Raw genomic sequence first — 16,030 nt, 5'->3', positions numbered from 1 at the left:
AGTCTCTCATTGCATAGACTTGGTGGTCAGTAAATACATCAAGGGTGGCAGGCACTATGAAGAAAGATATTGCTAGATCAGGGGAAAGGGTGTATGTAGGTATGATATTATGATTTTCTTCAAGATAATGAGGGAAAGTCTCCCTGAAAGATGGCAAGTAAGCAGAGATCTGGAGGAAGTGAGGGAGCAGGTCGTGGGGTTACCTAAGGGAAGAGCATTCCAGGCAGAAGGAACAACAAATGCAACAGTCCTCGCATGGAAATCTACTTGGCGTGCTCCTGAATGTCAAGGAGTCCTGTGATGCACTGGGTTTGGCACGTAGCTCTCATTGAAAGGGGCCTGGTGCTGCTATTTCTGTTTCTCCCCCAGTTTGTGGTCATCTGCATTTCACAGATGAAGGACTCAAGGCTCCAACACGTGCCCTGCACCTTCTTTCCTACCTATACCTGAAATTAGGAATGAAACCTTCTGGTCCGTCAGGAGAGACAGAGAGCTTGAGTGTACCAGCTGCAGGGATGATAGCATCCACGTTGAATGTCAGCCGAGCAGCGTACATCAGTTTTAATGTGGGAATCATGCCTCATATCGTTGCCTGCCCTTGATGGAGGGCAGGACTTAAGAAGGAGAAAGGGAACTGGGGCAAAGGAGAGAGGCAGGAAGGGGAAGCTGGAGGACAATGAGAAAAAAAAATGAATGGTCTCATCACATTGCTTGGATTTGGCCCAAATCACCTTGATTAAATCATTGGAGATATGTAAATATATATATATATATATATATATATATATTTTTTTTTTTTTTTTTTTTGTACTTTGTCCCTGTCCCTAAAGAAAGTCTTTCCCTCCCCTTCTCTTTTGTGCCTGGGATACCACCTGCGGCTGGAGATTTCTTTTCTGTAAATTTTTCAACTACAAGCTTGGTTTTAGAATAGATTGTCTGTTTCTTTTTCACTGAACTTTGATAGTTTGTTCCACTTCACCTAAATTGCCAGATGTAGTTATTCTATGAATATAAACTTATTCATAGAATCCTTTTAATTTCTGTGGGATCTGTAACCTATTTCTTTCCTGATACTGGTAAGTGTTGTCTATAGTTATCTTGCTTCTGTTTTATTCTTCTGGGTGGAAATTTATGAATTCGTAGTGACCTTTTGAAAGAGCCAGCTTTGGGTTTTGTTGATTATCTATATATTTTTTCTAATATCTGCTCCGATCTCTATTTCCCTTATTTTGCTGACAGTCTCACTACCAAAGGGGTTTAATAAAGTCCCCGAAAGTTTCCCAAGTATAGTGAAAGCTCACAGATTCTAGGGCACTGTTGTAGCCGCACTGAGTGAGATCCACTGAATGTAGATCATGGCATCTGCACTTTTTACAAGAAGTCCTCAGTTCTGATTGACATGGACAACTTGTCTAGGCACTACTGGAGCAGAGGCATGGTCTTATTTTCCCTACTGCCAGGCTGTCTTCACTGAGAGCATGTGACAGGGGTTTTCTGCTTTCCCTGATGCACAAACCCAAGGGGTATGACACAAACCCAAGGGGGTTGACAATTAAATGGAGGGAGGCTTTGGACTAGAGCAGATGCGGTGGACTTTGGAAAAAGTAGATGCATTAGACATTTTTGAAGTAAAAGGGAGAGAACTAAGCAAGAATATGGACTTGAAGTGAAGGAGAGGGAATTGTAAACATGATTAAGACCAAGTTTCTGTGTCCTGTCATAAGGGTACAAAGGTGTCATGGGAAATCCTGGAAGTTGGCCAGGTCTGGAAAGAATTCCAAATAAGATTTTTATATTTATGAGCTCATGGTCTAGATGGATACAATAACCAATATTTACATACTTAAAAGTTCCTTTTCCCTATTAAAAAAAGTGAGAAGTATTGAGACATAATTTATATACCATAGAAGTCAATGCTTTAAAGCATTCCCGTTTGTCGAGTTTTCACATATGCATACCATTGCGTAAAAGCTACCACAACAAAAATGTAGAAAACATCCCATTGGTTTGAAAATCCTCCCTTGGCCTATTTGCATTCAGACTCCTTCCTCCATTCCTATACCCTGATCACCGCAGATATATTTCTGTGCCTACAGTTGTGCCTTTTCCAGAAATCCGTTGACATGAAATCATATAACACATAGCCTTCTGTGTCTGACATCTCTCAGTGGCACAGCTGAGATGCATCCTTGCTGTTACATGCATTAGGAGTTCCTTTTGAAATGACTGTGTAGTGTTCTTCTGTACGAGGATTGGGGACCTGTGACACTAAGGCACACATGGTCGGTCCTAAAGAGATACACGTCTCCCTCTGGGTGTCTGTTCCTCTCTCGACCCCTCGGTCTCACAGGTTCTTTCTCAGCAGCAGGTTCTCACCAGCAGGACGCCAACGTAGTGCGTCCCATCCTCAGCCTCTGAGAGGAGCCGGCGGTGGCTGCGGGTCGGCCTCCCATCCTTAGTGTGTGTGGAATAGAAGGATTAAAGACCACCGAGAGGAGTCCTCCAGTGTCCTAGAGAGCCTACACGCCCTTCGGCGGTGAGGAGTCTGAGGGCCTGGTTTTGACGTCACAAAGATGGGACATTTACCCTCCCCTCCTTATAGAAGCACCTTCCTGCGTATTCCCTCGGTTGTAGGGGATTGAAAGGGAGCCTGGAATGGCCTCAAAAAAAGTAGGTTCCTCCCTAGGGATGACGACAATAGGGCGGGGGCGGCGGCGGGATTCGGAGAAGAGGAGTTAGTGTCGGGCCCTCTAGACCGCGTACCCCGAGCGCCTCTCCCAGCATCTTGGAGGCTAGGAGGGACCATCGCTGCCAGAGTCGCAGGAAGTTTCCTTCCACACAGATGACAGCTGGTGATGGTCGGGTCTTGCGTTTGAAAGGCGGAGGCTTCTCCCTGATGCTTGGTAATTTGTGTTGTCGCCTGTCAACATGAGAAGCAGATCCTGTTACTTGAATGTTTTTCTACCAATTGTTACTAGTAACACACTAGGAAAGAGTAAAAGCAAACTAATAGAGACAATGACTGTATTTCTACAGATTGCAATTGGGAGAGCACCAGAGACCTGAAGATCAGACTGTCAGCAAGGTTTTGCATTGTACTTCATTCCACAGAGTGTAGTAGAGAAGTTACAGTGGGGATCTTTGCAAGTGGGAAAACATTTAGGGGGAAATCTCATCGACAGAAGAGGAAATGATGCTCTTTGTGACTAGCTAGTTTCAGGTGAACTGACTTTTAATCTCCGTTCCTAGTCATGAGACAGAAAACAAGGAGTTGGATGGTCTGTGTCTGCCCTTTAATGACAAGGAGGAAGGTCTGTACTTGACCTTGTAGTAGGTAAACCCAGGAGTGAGTGGATACTTTGGACGAGTTTTATCGAAGTTAGACGGGCAACGGTGGTTCTTTGCATTAAGTCATTGTGGGGACACGAAAGTCTGCAGAGATTTCTTTACTGTGGCTTTTTTTAACAGCTCAGGTGAAGTTGAACTTTGTCAGCAAGGTAAATATAAGCATCTTTCACGCCGGTCCCACTAGATAAGTATAAAGCAGAGAGGTTCCAACACCCCCCACCTTTAAAAATTGTATTATAATTGCTTTAAATGTTGTGCTAATTTTTGCTGTAGGACAAGGGTGAATCAGCTATAAGTATATACATATATCCCCTCCCTCTTGAACCTCTCTTCCACCCCTCAACCCCACCCCTCTAGGTCATTACAGTGCACCAAACTAAGCTTCCTGTGCTATACAGAAGCTTGCCACTAGCTAGCCATTTTACACATGGTAATCTGTATATTTCAGTGCTACTCTCTCAATTCAATCCGTCCTCTCCTTGCCTGCTGTGTCCATAATTCTCTTGTCCATGTCTGAGACTCTAATCTTGCCCTGCAAATAGGTTCATCAGTACTGTTTTTCTAAGTTTCACATGTACGTGTTGATGTATGATATTTGTATTTCTCTTTCTGATTTATTTCACTCTGTATAACAGGCTCTAGCTTCATCCAATTCACTGGAAATGACTCAAATTCATTCCCTTTTAAAACCGATTAATATTCCATTGTATCTATGTACCACAACATCTTTATCCATTCATTGACAGACATCTACGTTTCTTCCATGTCGTGGACATTGTAGATAGTGCTGCAAGGAACACTTGGGTACATGTGTCTTTCTGAATTATAGTTTCCTCAGGGCGTATGCCCAATAGTGTGATTTCTGGGTCATGTGGTAGTTTTATGGGCTTCCCTGGTAGCTCAGCTGGTAAACAATCCATGTACGATGTGGGAGAACCCGGTTCAAATCCTGGGTTGGGAAGACCCCCTGGAGAAGGGATAGGCTAGCCACTCCAGTATTTATGGGCTTCCCTGGTGGCTCAGACGATAACGGATCCGCCTGCAATGCGGGAGACCGGATTCGATCCCTGGGTTGGGAAGATCCCCTGGAGGAGGGCATGATAACCCACCTCGGTATTCTTGCCTGGGGAATCCCGATGGGCAGGGTAGCCTGGTGGGCTACAGTCCATGGGGTTGCCAAGAGTCGGACACAACTGAGCAACAAAGCACAGCACAGCACGTGGTAGTTTTATTCCCAGTTTTTAAAGAAATCTCCATACTGTTCTCCGTAGTGGCTGTATAAATTTTCATTTTCACAAACTCTATAGGAGGATTCCCTTTTCTCCACATCCACTCCAGCATTTGTTGTGTGTCGATTTCTGATGATGACCATTCTGACCACTGTGACAAGATACCTAATTGTGGTTCTGATTTGCATTTCTCTCATGATGAGCGAGGTTGAGCATCTTTTCATGTCTTTGTTGACAGGCTCCGTTTTTACTCTGGAAGTAACCGACACTTGAACATCACTGTATAGTTCTCAAAAGGTTTGTTTTTTTGGTAATCTAAATGAAGGCAGCAAAAAGGAGTCATTATCGCAGAACAGGATCATCATCCTCTTCAGTTGAGGAAACTGAATCACAGAGAGTGTAAGTCACTTGCCCAAGGTCACCGAAGGAATAAGTGGTGGGACCTTGATTCAAATCTAGGCATCTGTGGCTTCATCACCTCCCAGCTCGGCACCACACAGGGATGGTTTCCAGATCCACACATCAGGCTCAGCACTCTCTTCTAACTACAGACTTGCCTAGTCAACTGACAGGTCTGCAGGGAGCCTACACTCAACTAGTGCTAGGCAACTCCTGGGACAGCAGAGATGACTTCACAGGGAAGAGAAGTGTAAGACACACTGGGTCCCACAGGCCTCTACCCACCCCTGGAGGAAGTGAGGAGCTACAGGAGGAAGATTGGAGGGTCTAAACGGGGCTGTTTCTCTGAGAGACAGGTTGATGGACTGCCGGTCTGCATGCATGTGACAAGAAACACTTGTTACTTTGAGTGTATTTTTCTTTACAGTTGACAATACATACCACATGGTGAAAATACACAAAGCAGATATGTATGATGATCAAGCAGATATATGGATAAGTAGATCCATTCCCATTTTACCGACAGAGTTCGTCACAGTAAGACAGCACTTCTTTGTAAAAGGAGAATATTCTCCTAGACTAAAGCAATGAAACAGGAAATTAGTCTTTTTCTTAATTATTAGTCTCATTCCCCCTATCACAGATGAGGCATCATGGGCATAGAGAAGTTAGGTCAGCTCCCCCAAGTCTTTCTGATAGTACATGTTTGAGTCCCACAGGCAAGGAATATTCAACATGTCCAAACTGCACCCATCCCCCCCACCTCCGCGCCTCCCGCAACTGCACCTCCTTTACTGTTACCTGACTCAGTGCAAGGCAGCCTTCTCCCCAGCCGCTTATGCCAGAGATGCTTAAAGCCATCCTTGCCTGCTGCCTCTCTCTCACCACGCTCTCAATCATCAAGCCTCACCTCCCCGCCTCCTAAGTCTAAGTAAGATTCTGTTCCTTCTCTCCATCAGCACAGTGAGTTCCCTAGGCCAGGTCACCTTCGTCTCTTTCCTTGACAAGCACCAGCGAAACTGATGCTTTCCAACACGTGTTCTGTCCTGCGGCCTGAGGAAGGAAAGCTTTCTTCAGTGCAATCTGGGCACGACACCCCTGCTTAACACTCTGCACGGGCTGCCTGCTGGTCGTAGGATACCGTCCAGCCTCCTGGATTAGGCGCAGCAGGTCTTCTCTGTCCCCAAATGCCCAATCTTCACCAGACGCCCTCCTTCTGCTCCACACTCCACTTGATATTCCAGCCCACCCAGACCTCTCTCTGTTCATCAGATGGCCAGTGGGCTCACAGTCATACTCCCTAGCACCCCCCCGCCCCCTCCCAACCCACCAATTTCACAATCTCACTCCTACCTTAGCCTCCATCTTACATGCCCTTCCTCCCTCCCCACCTGTCTGATTCCTTCTTAGGTTCAGCTGTCAGGCTGGGTAGAGAAATTTCCATTTTTCCTGGGAAGTACCAGGGTGAAAAGTCGCAGTTAACAGATTTGATGTTTATACCAAATGGAAGGTGGTGGAGATTTCACTATGAATCGCTGCTGCACGATGAGCTGATGCAAAATGCAATCTGATGGCAGAGTTTGTCTGGGAAAGGCTTCCTTGCTAAGAATAGCATACACACAGAAAAGATCTCCTCTTGCTTTATATGGGCCCATTGTTGTGTTTGAATATGGCCTTTGGAATTTGGTCACAGTGTTGGAAGGATAAAGGTTTCCACAGTGACCACCTGCTTCACAGTGAGGAGGGATAAGCCGAAGCATGGAAATTTCAAAAGGTCACTTTCCGGTGTCTGTGACCCAGTACACGAAAGAGGACTTGAACTGCCCTACGCACGCACCATGTTTTGCTGATATTTTGACTATTTTTCACTCTATAGTCTGAGTTCCTGTTAGGACAAGATGAAGTATATTAACACATCCTCCTTCTCTATGCAGGGGTTTGATTTACTAGTCCCTGTGGTCATCAGGGAGGCAAGGATGAGCTGCCAGCTCAATATGGGGACCCTCCTAGGGAATGTCACAGCACCTTCTTGCAACTCCTCAGGTGTCTCCACCCAGTGCCATCAACCCATGGAGGGAACTGCCAGTTCCTCTGATGGCCAGTGGAGGGAGTGACCCCACTGCTGCTTCTACCTGCTACAGATTCAACTGTGATGACTGACTTCATTCTCTACAACTCCTCTGAGCAGAGCACACCTAAATATGAAATGAAGTGTGTGCCTGTGGTATGTAAAGCCAATTAAATAGTTGGACACAGCACCAGTTCCACCACCCCCACCCCAACCCCCACGCCAGCCAGAGGATGGAGTAGACTCTCACGGGCTCTGGCATGCCTCCCTCCCCGCTGACGTGTCCGTAACATGGGGCGCAGTGTAAATGACTCACCTGGAGCCTACTTATGCAGCTTGTGGGAGCCGGGCATGTGGGGTTTTATTCCCCACACACCCAGAGGGGTAAGGATGAACCCCAGCCTTCTCACAGACAAGGAAGCGAGCTGAAAGAGCTTAGATGGCTGATGCAATAAAGGCTGGATCGGAGTAGCGCCCTAGTTTTTCTTGAGTGCAAAGCCAGTCTTCTCTTCACAGCAACACGCGTGGCTTGTGTTTCAGTTACCGAGATGCAGATGTTGTTCCATGAGAGGAGAGTCATCATTGTCCCAGTGCCCTGTCCACTTGTGAAACGCAGGTACCCAGGAGGGCAAAGCCACCCTGAAAGGTTCTAAGCCGCTTTGTGTGTGCTCCTTAGGAGGAGCTGCCTTGCAGCCAAGAAACCGGAGTCCCCTGGTAGGAAAGGGTTGCTCCAGAGGCAACACCAAGCAGGACTTTAACTTCCCCTGCGGGGAGGCACTCTGCGATATCAGAGAGGGTTTGCAACGAGCCCCCGCCCCAGTTATGACTCCACCAGTCTCACTCTCTTTATCAGATATTAGGAATTGGGAGGCACGCCAAAGCACAGGAAGTGTCTTTAGTGGTTGTAAGACAGCTCTGGAGATGACCCAGCTGCCATGATGGTCTGGAGACAACTGGGAATGAAAGTCTGTCTGGCTCCACGTGCGTTCAGGTCTGTGCTCTTCTGCTCGGGTGTGTGTAAACTGTGGATGGTCAAAGTGCCACCTCCAGAAACCCCCCCTCCCCGAGAATGTGTCCTGACCAGGGACGTACACCACATCCCACCCCCGGACATATGGCAGGGGTCAGATCCCCTGTTCTGTGTTCCCAGAGTTCTATAATTTAAATCCTGCCGTCGCTTTTCCCACACAGCACGTGGCAGTCATCTGATTGCAGGTGACAGTCCCCATCATCCCTAACCAATCCAGCCACAGTAGGAGGAGACACAGTGTCTGGTCCCTGCTTGGAACGACTTCCTCAGTGAATGAAGGACCGGGACTCAAGGTAAATACTCGGTCAATAAAGCGTAGCTCTTCGTGGACCTGTTACTTTTCTGTTGATAATGACACAGGAGAATGGTGTAAGCAGGACATCTGTGGAATCAGGTTCTTTTCCCTTTGGGGGCGGGGGGAGGACCGCATGTTTCATATGACCACTAATTCTGGAAACTCCTGATCAAAGAGGCTGCAAGGTTCATTACACACGTGTGGGTCACTCTGTTGCCCCATCAGCCACAGTTGTAGCCTCAGAGCGGAGCTGGGGTCAAGATCCTGAGAGCACCGGTCAGGTCACTGAACGTTTCCCAAGGACCAAGGAGCAATGTAGGCCCTGCAACTTTGTGTCCAGACGATGGACTGTTGAATGAACTCAGGCTGCCAGGGGGGTCTGTGACACTGCGCCCGGAGCACAGGCGTCTATGGAGTCGGGGACACAAGCACAGGTAGGAAGGGCGTGTCGAGTCCAGGGCAGGCCGTCAGCCTCACTCGGAGGGGCCCCTCGTGCATCCTCCTCACTCCTTGCTTCTCCCACCTCAGCTGTCTCTGCTGTTTCCCCCTGTTCTGCCTCTGCATTCCTCACAGGCCTGGCACAGGCATGTTCATCAGCACCTGTGATCCCTGCTTGTCCCTGTCGGTTCGCTGACAGAGCAGACGCTTACCCAGTGCCGCAGGATCTAGTTCCCACTTCCTGTTCAACTCTCACTCCCTGCTCCCATCTGCCCTGGCCCACTGTTCCCTCTTCTGCAATATTCTGACCTCAGATGTCTGCTGTGCTGATTCCTTTCCCCCTTTAATTCTTTGTTAAAATATCAGCTCCTCAACGAAGCCCACCCTGGTTGCTCTGTTCAATACTGTGACTTGCAGCTTTCCCCCTTGCTGCCCACAGTGCCAGTCCCTTACAGGACTTACATTTATCTGATCACAGCAGCACCACCTTCTAACACATTGTATAATGTCCTGGGTTGTTATGGGAAGGGTTTACTTGGTGCCACCTAGCCCTTCCCCTTCTGGGAGAGTCAAGTCCAGCGCAGGGATTTCTGTAGGCTGGTCACTTGTATCCAGCACGAGGAGCCAAGGAAAGCCTCAATGAATATTTGCTGCCTGAAGCAATGTGCCTGCCTCCCTGCTAGACTGTGAGACCCCTGAGGGTCCTGTTCTTCTAGTCCTTGGGGCAGGCCCTCCCTCCACACAGGCAGAGGGCCTCAAGTTGTGGCTGCCTCAGTTTCAGCCACACCTCCAGCCCAGCAGCTCTGTGACCTGGGACTCAGGAGTCACCTGGCTTCACTTCAAACTGGAAATGCCTGTCTTTAACGGAATGTAGGTATTTTCAATGTTTACACTTTACTTTGGGCCTCAAGGTTTTTGGCACCCACATTGAGTACCAATTGTTGCAGCTTCTGAAACACAAGTTCAAAATTTTTGATGAATTTGGTTGTGCCAATGAGAAACAATATAGAACATACTGGGCTGTGAAGTCAAGTGGGCCGTAGGAAGCATTACTACGAACACAGCTAGTGGAGTTGATGGAATCTTGGCTATTTCAAATGCTAAACAATGATGCTGTTAAAGTGCTACATTCAATATGCCAGGAAAGTTGGAAAACTCCACAGTGGCCACAGGACTGGAAAAGGTCAGTTTTCATTCCAATCCCAAAGAAGGGCGATGCCAAGGAACGTGCAAACTATTGCACAACTGCACCCATTTCAGATGCTAGAAAGATCATTCTCAAAATCCATCAAGCTAGGATTCAACAGCACGTGAACGGAGAAGTACCAGATGTACAACATGGATGTAGAAAAGGCAGAGGAACCAGAGATCCCAATTGCCAACATCCGTTGGATCATAGAAAAAGCAAGGGAAATCTGGAGAAACATTTGCTTCACTGAATATGCTAAAGCTTTTCACTGTGTGGATCACAACAAACTGTGGAAAATTCTTCAAGTGATGGGACTACCAGACCACCTTACCTGCTTCCTAAGAAAGGTGTATGCAAGTGAAGAAGCATCAGCTAGAACCAGACATGGAACAACAGTCTGATTCAAACCTCAGAAAAGAGTACCTCAAGGCTGTATATTGTCACCCTGCTTATTTAACTTATATGCAGAGTACATCATGCAAAATGCTGGCCTGGATGAAACTCAGTCTGGAATCAAGGTTGCTTTTAGAAACATCGATAACCTCAGATACACAGAGGACACCACCCTTATGGCAGAAATGGAAGAGGATCTAAAGAGCCTCTCGATGCAGGTCAAAGTGGAGAGTAAAAAAGCTGTCTTAACTCAGCATTCAAATAGTAAGATCACGGTATCTGGTTGCATCACTTCATGGCAAATAGATGGAGAAAAAAAATGGAAACACTGACAGACTTTATTTTCTCAGGCTCCAAAACCACTGCAGACCATCACTGCAGCCATGAAATTAATAGACACTTGCTCCTTAGAAGAAAAAGTATGACCTACCTAGACAGCATGTTAAAAAGCGGAGACATTACGTTGCCGACAAAGGACCCTATCGTCAAAGCTAAGGTTTTTCCAGTAGTCCTGTGTGGATGTTAGAGTTGGACCTAAAGAAGGCTGCACGCCAAAGAATTGAACCTTTGAAACGGTGATGCTGGAGAAGACTCTTGCGAGTCCCTTGGACCGCAAGGAGATCAAATAAGTCAATGCTAAAGGAAATCAACCCTAAATATTCATTGGAAGGACTGATGCTGAAGCTGAAGCTCCAGTTGTTTGGCTACCTGAAGTGAAGAGCCGACTCATTGCAAAAGACCCGGATGCTGGGGACGATTGAGGGCAGGAGGAGAAGGGGGCGACAGAGGATGAGATGGTTAGATGGCATTATTTCCTCAATGGACATGGGTTTGAGCAAACTCCGGGATGAAAGCAAAATAAAGGTTGCCCAAATTAAAAAAAAAAAAAACAACTCAGGGAATTTGTTGGTAGAACTGGCTTACAAGAAAAACTAAAGGAAGTTCTTCAGGCTGCAATAAGTGAATTTAGATGTTAATCAGAATCCATGTGAAAAAGCAAAGAGCACAGGTAATGGTAATTATATGAACAAAAGTACTTTATGAATACATATTTCACTCCTTTCTTCCTGTATTTAAAAAGCAACTTTCTAAAACAGTATCACACAAATTGTTGTTGTGAAAGTGGTAGTTGCTCAGTTGTGTCTGACTCTTGGCGAACCCCTTTACTGTAGCCGCCAGGCTCCTCAGTCCATGGGATTCTCTAGGCAAGAATACTGGAATGGTTAGCCATTCTCTTCTCCAGGGGCTCTTCGAGGGATTGAACGTGGGTCTCCTGCATTGCAGGCAGAGTCTTAACCGTCTGAGCCACCAGAGAAGCCCAGTTATTATTGGGCCAATAACACATGGAATGTAATATATTCGCTGTAACAGCACAAAGGAGGTGGTTGGGAGCAAAGCTGTATTAGGTAAGGAAACAAGTCTGGATGGTGTCTGATACATACAAACACATGCAAATAATCAGAAATTATGAAAAATAAGGTGAATATAACAGAATCTATAAATAGATACCTGATATCCTGCCTTATATCAGCTTTTTATCACATAACAGTTTATATAATATAATAATGTGACAATATGAGGTTAAGAGGGAAACCAGAATAGAGTGATATAGGAGTAATGTTTTTGTATCTCATTAGAATTAGTGTAAATTTCAAGCTGATTGTGATAAAGTAAGATGTTTACAGTGGCATACACCTAAGGAAATAACTTTAAAGTAGTGGAAAAATCCATAAAGAGTTTAAAATGTTGCATTAGAAAATATCCATTGAATGCAAAAAAAAGCAGTAAAATCAGGACCATAGAACAATACGACATGAGACATAAATATATATTGGCAGATGTAAGTCTGTATCAACACTAAATGTGAATAGATAAAAGAATCCAACCAGAAGGCAGACATTGAGAGACCAGTTTAAAAGATAAATCCAACTGTGTGTTGACTAAAGAGGACACAGTTTAGATTCTAAGATACATAAATTACAATGTTATGTGTGTGTGTTCAGTCGCTCAGTCATGTTCAACTCTCTGGGGCCCCATGGATTGTAACCCACCAGGACTCCTATTCATGGAATTTTCCAGGCAAGAATACTGGAGCGGCTTGTTATTTCCTACTCCAGGGGATCTTCCAGAGCGAGGGATCGAATCTGAGTCTCCTGCATTGGCAGATGGGTTCTATACCACTAGTGCCACCTGGGAAGCCTTATATGACCAAGGAATTCTACTCCTAGAGAATTTTACCCAAGAGAAATGAAAACATGCTCACTCAAACACCTGTACTCAAATATTCCACACATGTATTCCTAACAGCCAAAGCCAGAAACAATCCAACTGTTCAACAACTGATATACACATGAGAGAAAACCCAAAAAGTATACCCATATACAAAGGAACGCTACACGGTAATAAAAAAAAAAAAAGGAACTACTAATGCACATAACATCAAGGATGCATCTCAACTGTGCAAATGAGAGAAACCAGACACAGAAGCCTACATATTATATGATTTCATGTCAATGGATTTCTGGAAAAGGCACAACTGTTGGCACAGAAATGTATCTATCGTTGCCAGGGTATAGGAGTGGAGGAAGGAGTCTGGTGGCAAACACCCCAAGGGAGTATTTTTGAATGATGGTCCGTTTTCTACATTTTTCTTGTGGTAGCATTTACACCAAGGTATACATTTGTCAAAACTCTACAAACTATAATGCTTTAAAGTGGTGGCTTTTATTATATACAAATTACACCTCAATACTTTTTTTAAAAGGAAAAAGAACATTTAAGTATTTAAATATTGGTTATTGTATCCATCTAGACCATGAGCTCAAAAACATAAAAATCTTCTTTTGGAATTCTTCCCAGACCTGGCCAACTTCTAGGATTCCCCATGGCAGTTTCGTACTCTTATGACAGGACACACAAACGTGTTCTTAACCACATTTACAAGTCCCTCTCCTTCTCCTCAAGTTCAAATTCTTGCTGAGTTCTGCCCATTTTACTTCGTAAACGTCTAATGTGTCTCCTTTTACCCACATACACATCTGCTCTAGTCCAAAGCCTCCCTCCATTTAATTGTCAACCCCCTTCTAACGGGTCTCTCACATCCACTCAGGGTGTCTGTCTCTCTCTTCCCGCCTTCTCCCTCTCTCTCTTACAGTTGCAAAACTGTCTGACTTTCTAGATAAAGGCTACTCCCCTATACAAGGACTTGAAGGCATGGTCTAGCCTCTGCCCACTTGGCTAGCAACATCGAAAGGAGAGCTTCCTATTCTTTTCTCTCTTATCAGGCTTCCTTCACACCATCCAATTTCCTAAGCTTCTTCACTTAGATTGTCCCCAATTTCTGAAGCCTTCTGGTTAGTAAACTCCTTCAAGCTAGCCTTCAAAAGTACATGAACCAAGAACTTCCAGATATACAACTTAGGTTTGGAGAAGGCAGAACAACCAAAGATCAAATTGCCAGCATCCGTTAGATCATGGGGAAAGCACGGGAATTCCAGAAAAACATCTAATCCTTTGTCATTGACTACGCTAAGACCTCTGACTGCGTGGATCACAACCAACTACAGAAAATTCTTAAACAGAGGGCAGTACCAGACTACTCGACCTGTCTCCTGAGAAACCTGTATGCGCGTCAAGAAGCAACCGTTAGAAGCAGAGTTGGAACAAATGACTGCTTTATAATTGGGAAAGGAGTACAACAAAACTGTATATTGCCATGCTGCTTATTTAACTTATACACAGAGTACATTATGCGAAATGCCAGACTCACAAGCTGGAATCAAGATTGCTGGCAGAAATATCGACAAAATCAGATACACAGATGATACCAGGCTTATGGCAGAAAATGAAGAGCAACTAAAGAACCTTTTGATAAGGGTGAAAGAGGAGAGTGAAAAAACTGGCTTAAAACTCAACTATGCAAAAACTAAGACCATGGCATCTGGTCCTATCACTTCATGGCAAATAGAAGGCTGGGGGTGGGGGGTGGGGGAAGTGGAAGCATTTCATCCTAAAGGAGATCAGTCCTGGGTGTTCATTGGAAGGGCTGATGTTGAAGCTGAAACTCCAGTACTTTGGCCACCTGATGCGAAGAGCTGACTCATCTGACAAGACCCTGATGCTGGGAAAGATTGAGGGCAGGAGGAGAAGGGGATGACAGAGGACGAGATGGTTGGATGGCATCACCAACTCAATGGACATGGGTTTTGGTGGACTCCGGGAGTTGGTGATGGAGAGGGAGGCCTGGCATGCCGCAGTTCATGGGGTCGCAAAGACTCAGACACGACTGAGCGACTGGACTGAAGTGAAGTGGAAGCAGTGACAGATTTCATTTTCTTGGGGTCCAAAATCACTGCAGATGGTGATTGCAGCCATGAAATTAAAAGGCACTTGCTCCTTGGAAGGAAAGTTATGGCAAACCTAGGTTGCATGCATTCTAAGGCCCTTCAGTAGTGTCCAATTATTTATGACCCCATGGACCAAGGCCCACTAGGCTCCTCTGTCCAGGGGATTCTCCAGACGAGAATTCTGGAGTGGGTTGCCATCCCCTCCTCCAGGGGATCTTCCTGACCCAGGGATTGAACCCATATCTCCTAAGTGTGCTGCATTACAGACAGATTCTTTACCACTAAGCCCCTGGGGAAGCCCATGACAAACCTAGACAAATTAAAAAGCAGAGCCATCACTTTGCTGACAAAGGTCTGTAGAGTCAAAACTACGGTTTTTCCAGTAGTGATGTACAGATGTGTGAGTTGGATCATTAAGAAGGCTGAGTGCCAAAGAACTGATGCTTTCGAATTGTGGTGCTAGAGATGAGCCTAGAGAATCCCTTGGACAGCAAGAACAAACCCGCCAATCTAAAGGAAATGAACTCTGAATATTCACTGGGAGGACTGATGCTGAAGCTGCAATACTTTGGCCACCTGATGCGAATAGCAGACTCATTGGAAAAGATCCTGATGCAAAAAGATCGAAGGCAGGAGGAGAAGGGGGCAATAGCGGGTGAGATAATTAGATAGCATCAGCAATGGACATTCATTTGATCAAACTCAGGGAGATAGTGTAGGACAGAGGAGCCTGGCGTGCTGCAGGCCATGGGGTCGTAAGTAGTCAGACACGACTGAGCAACTAAACAACCACCACCTCCACCTTACCTTTGAGCATCCCTGAGGTGCCACTGCCCCAGTCTCACCAGGGCTAAGAAGCTTTCTGTGTCTGTCAGTGGTAAAAGCTGAGACTTATGTCTTCACACTCTCAGTGCCCCCTGCTTAGGGCTGGTGGTGGGTCCTTAGAATGCTCATCACTCCCTCCCAGAGCTCAGACCAGGGAGCCTCTCACAACAGTAATGGAGCCCCCTACCCTGGTACAGAACTGGGAGTTGGAGCTGTTTACCCCTCTCAATGTGTTTTTGCCCTTTACATTCATTTGCACATTTCTTCTTGAGTCACCGATTCCAATTCTGCTGATCCCCAACGGACTACTGTAACAAGCTGCACCTGCATCTCTATCAGGGCGGGTGCATGCATCCCGTGCACTACCTATTTCCTTTCTCTCCCTTCAGACTCTGGAGACTCCCAGACATCACCCTCAAAAGGGGCAGTGATGCAGGGGAGGTTGTGACTCTCATCCACAGCCTGGGTCA

General features: G+C 45.9%; 1 protein-coding gene across 2 annotated transcripts in view; it reads left to right on the top strand.

Annotated features, from left to right (window-relative positions):
* Positions 1-2,564: 2,564 nt before the first annotated feature.
* The window catches only part of LOC145536325 (uncharacterized), a 35,232-nt gene continuing 21,766 nt past the window's right edge, over positions 2,565-16,030 (top strand). The window contains exons 1-5 of one of the 2 annotated variants that reach the window (XR_014075771.1): positions 2,627-2,670; positions 7,020-7,200; positions 7,898-8,035; positions 8,236-8,367; positions 8,595-11,279. The gene's annotated coding sequence lies outside the window, so the exon portion shown is untranslated. Of the gene's footprint in view, positions 2,671-7,019; positions 7,201-7,897; positions 8,036-8,235; positions 8,368-8,594; positions 11,280-16,030 lie in introns of those variants that run through there. The other variant, XM_081565431.1, reaches the window with a different exon arrangement.

This window comes from Giraffa tippelskirchi, chromosome X (assembly GCF_054371585.1).
Source record: "Giraffa tippelskirchi isolate mGirTip1 chromosome X, T2T-mGirTip1v1.2.pri, whole genome shotgun sequence".
In the NCBI taxonomy this organism is placed as follows: domain Eukaryota; kingdom Metazoa; phylum Chordata; class Mammalia; order Artiodactyla; family Giraffidae; genus Giraffa; species Giraffa tippelskirchi.
Note: the sequence above shows the minus strand (reverse complement) of the source record. Positions and strands in the feature narration are given on the sequence as shown.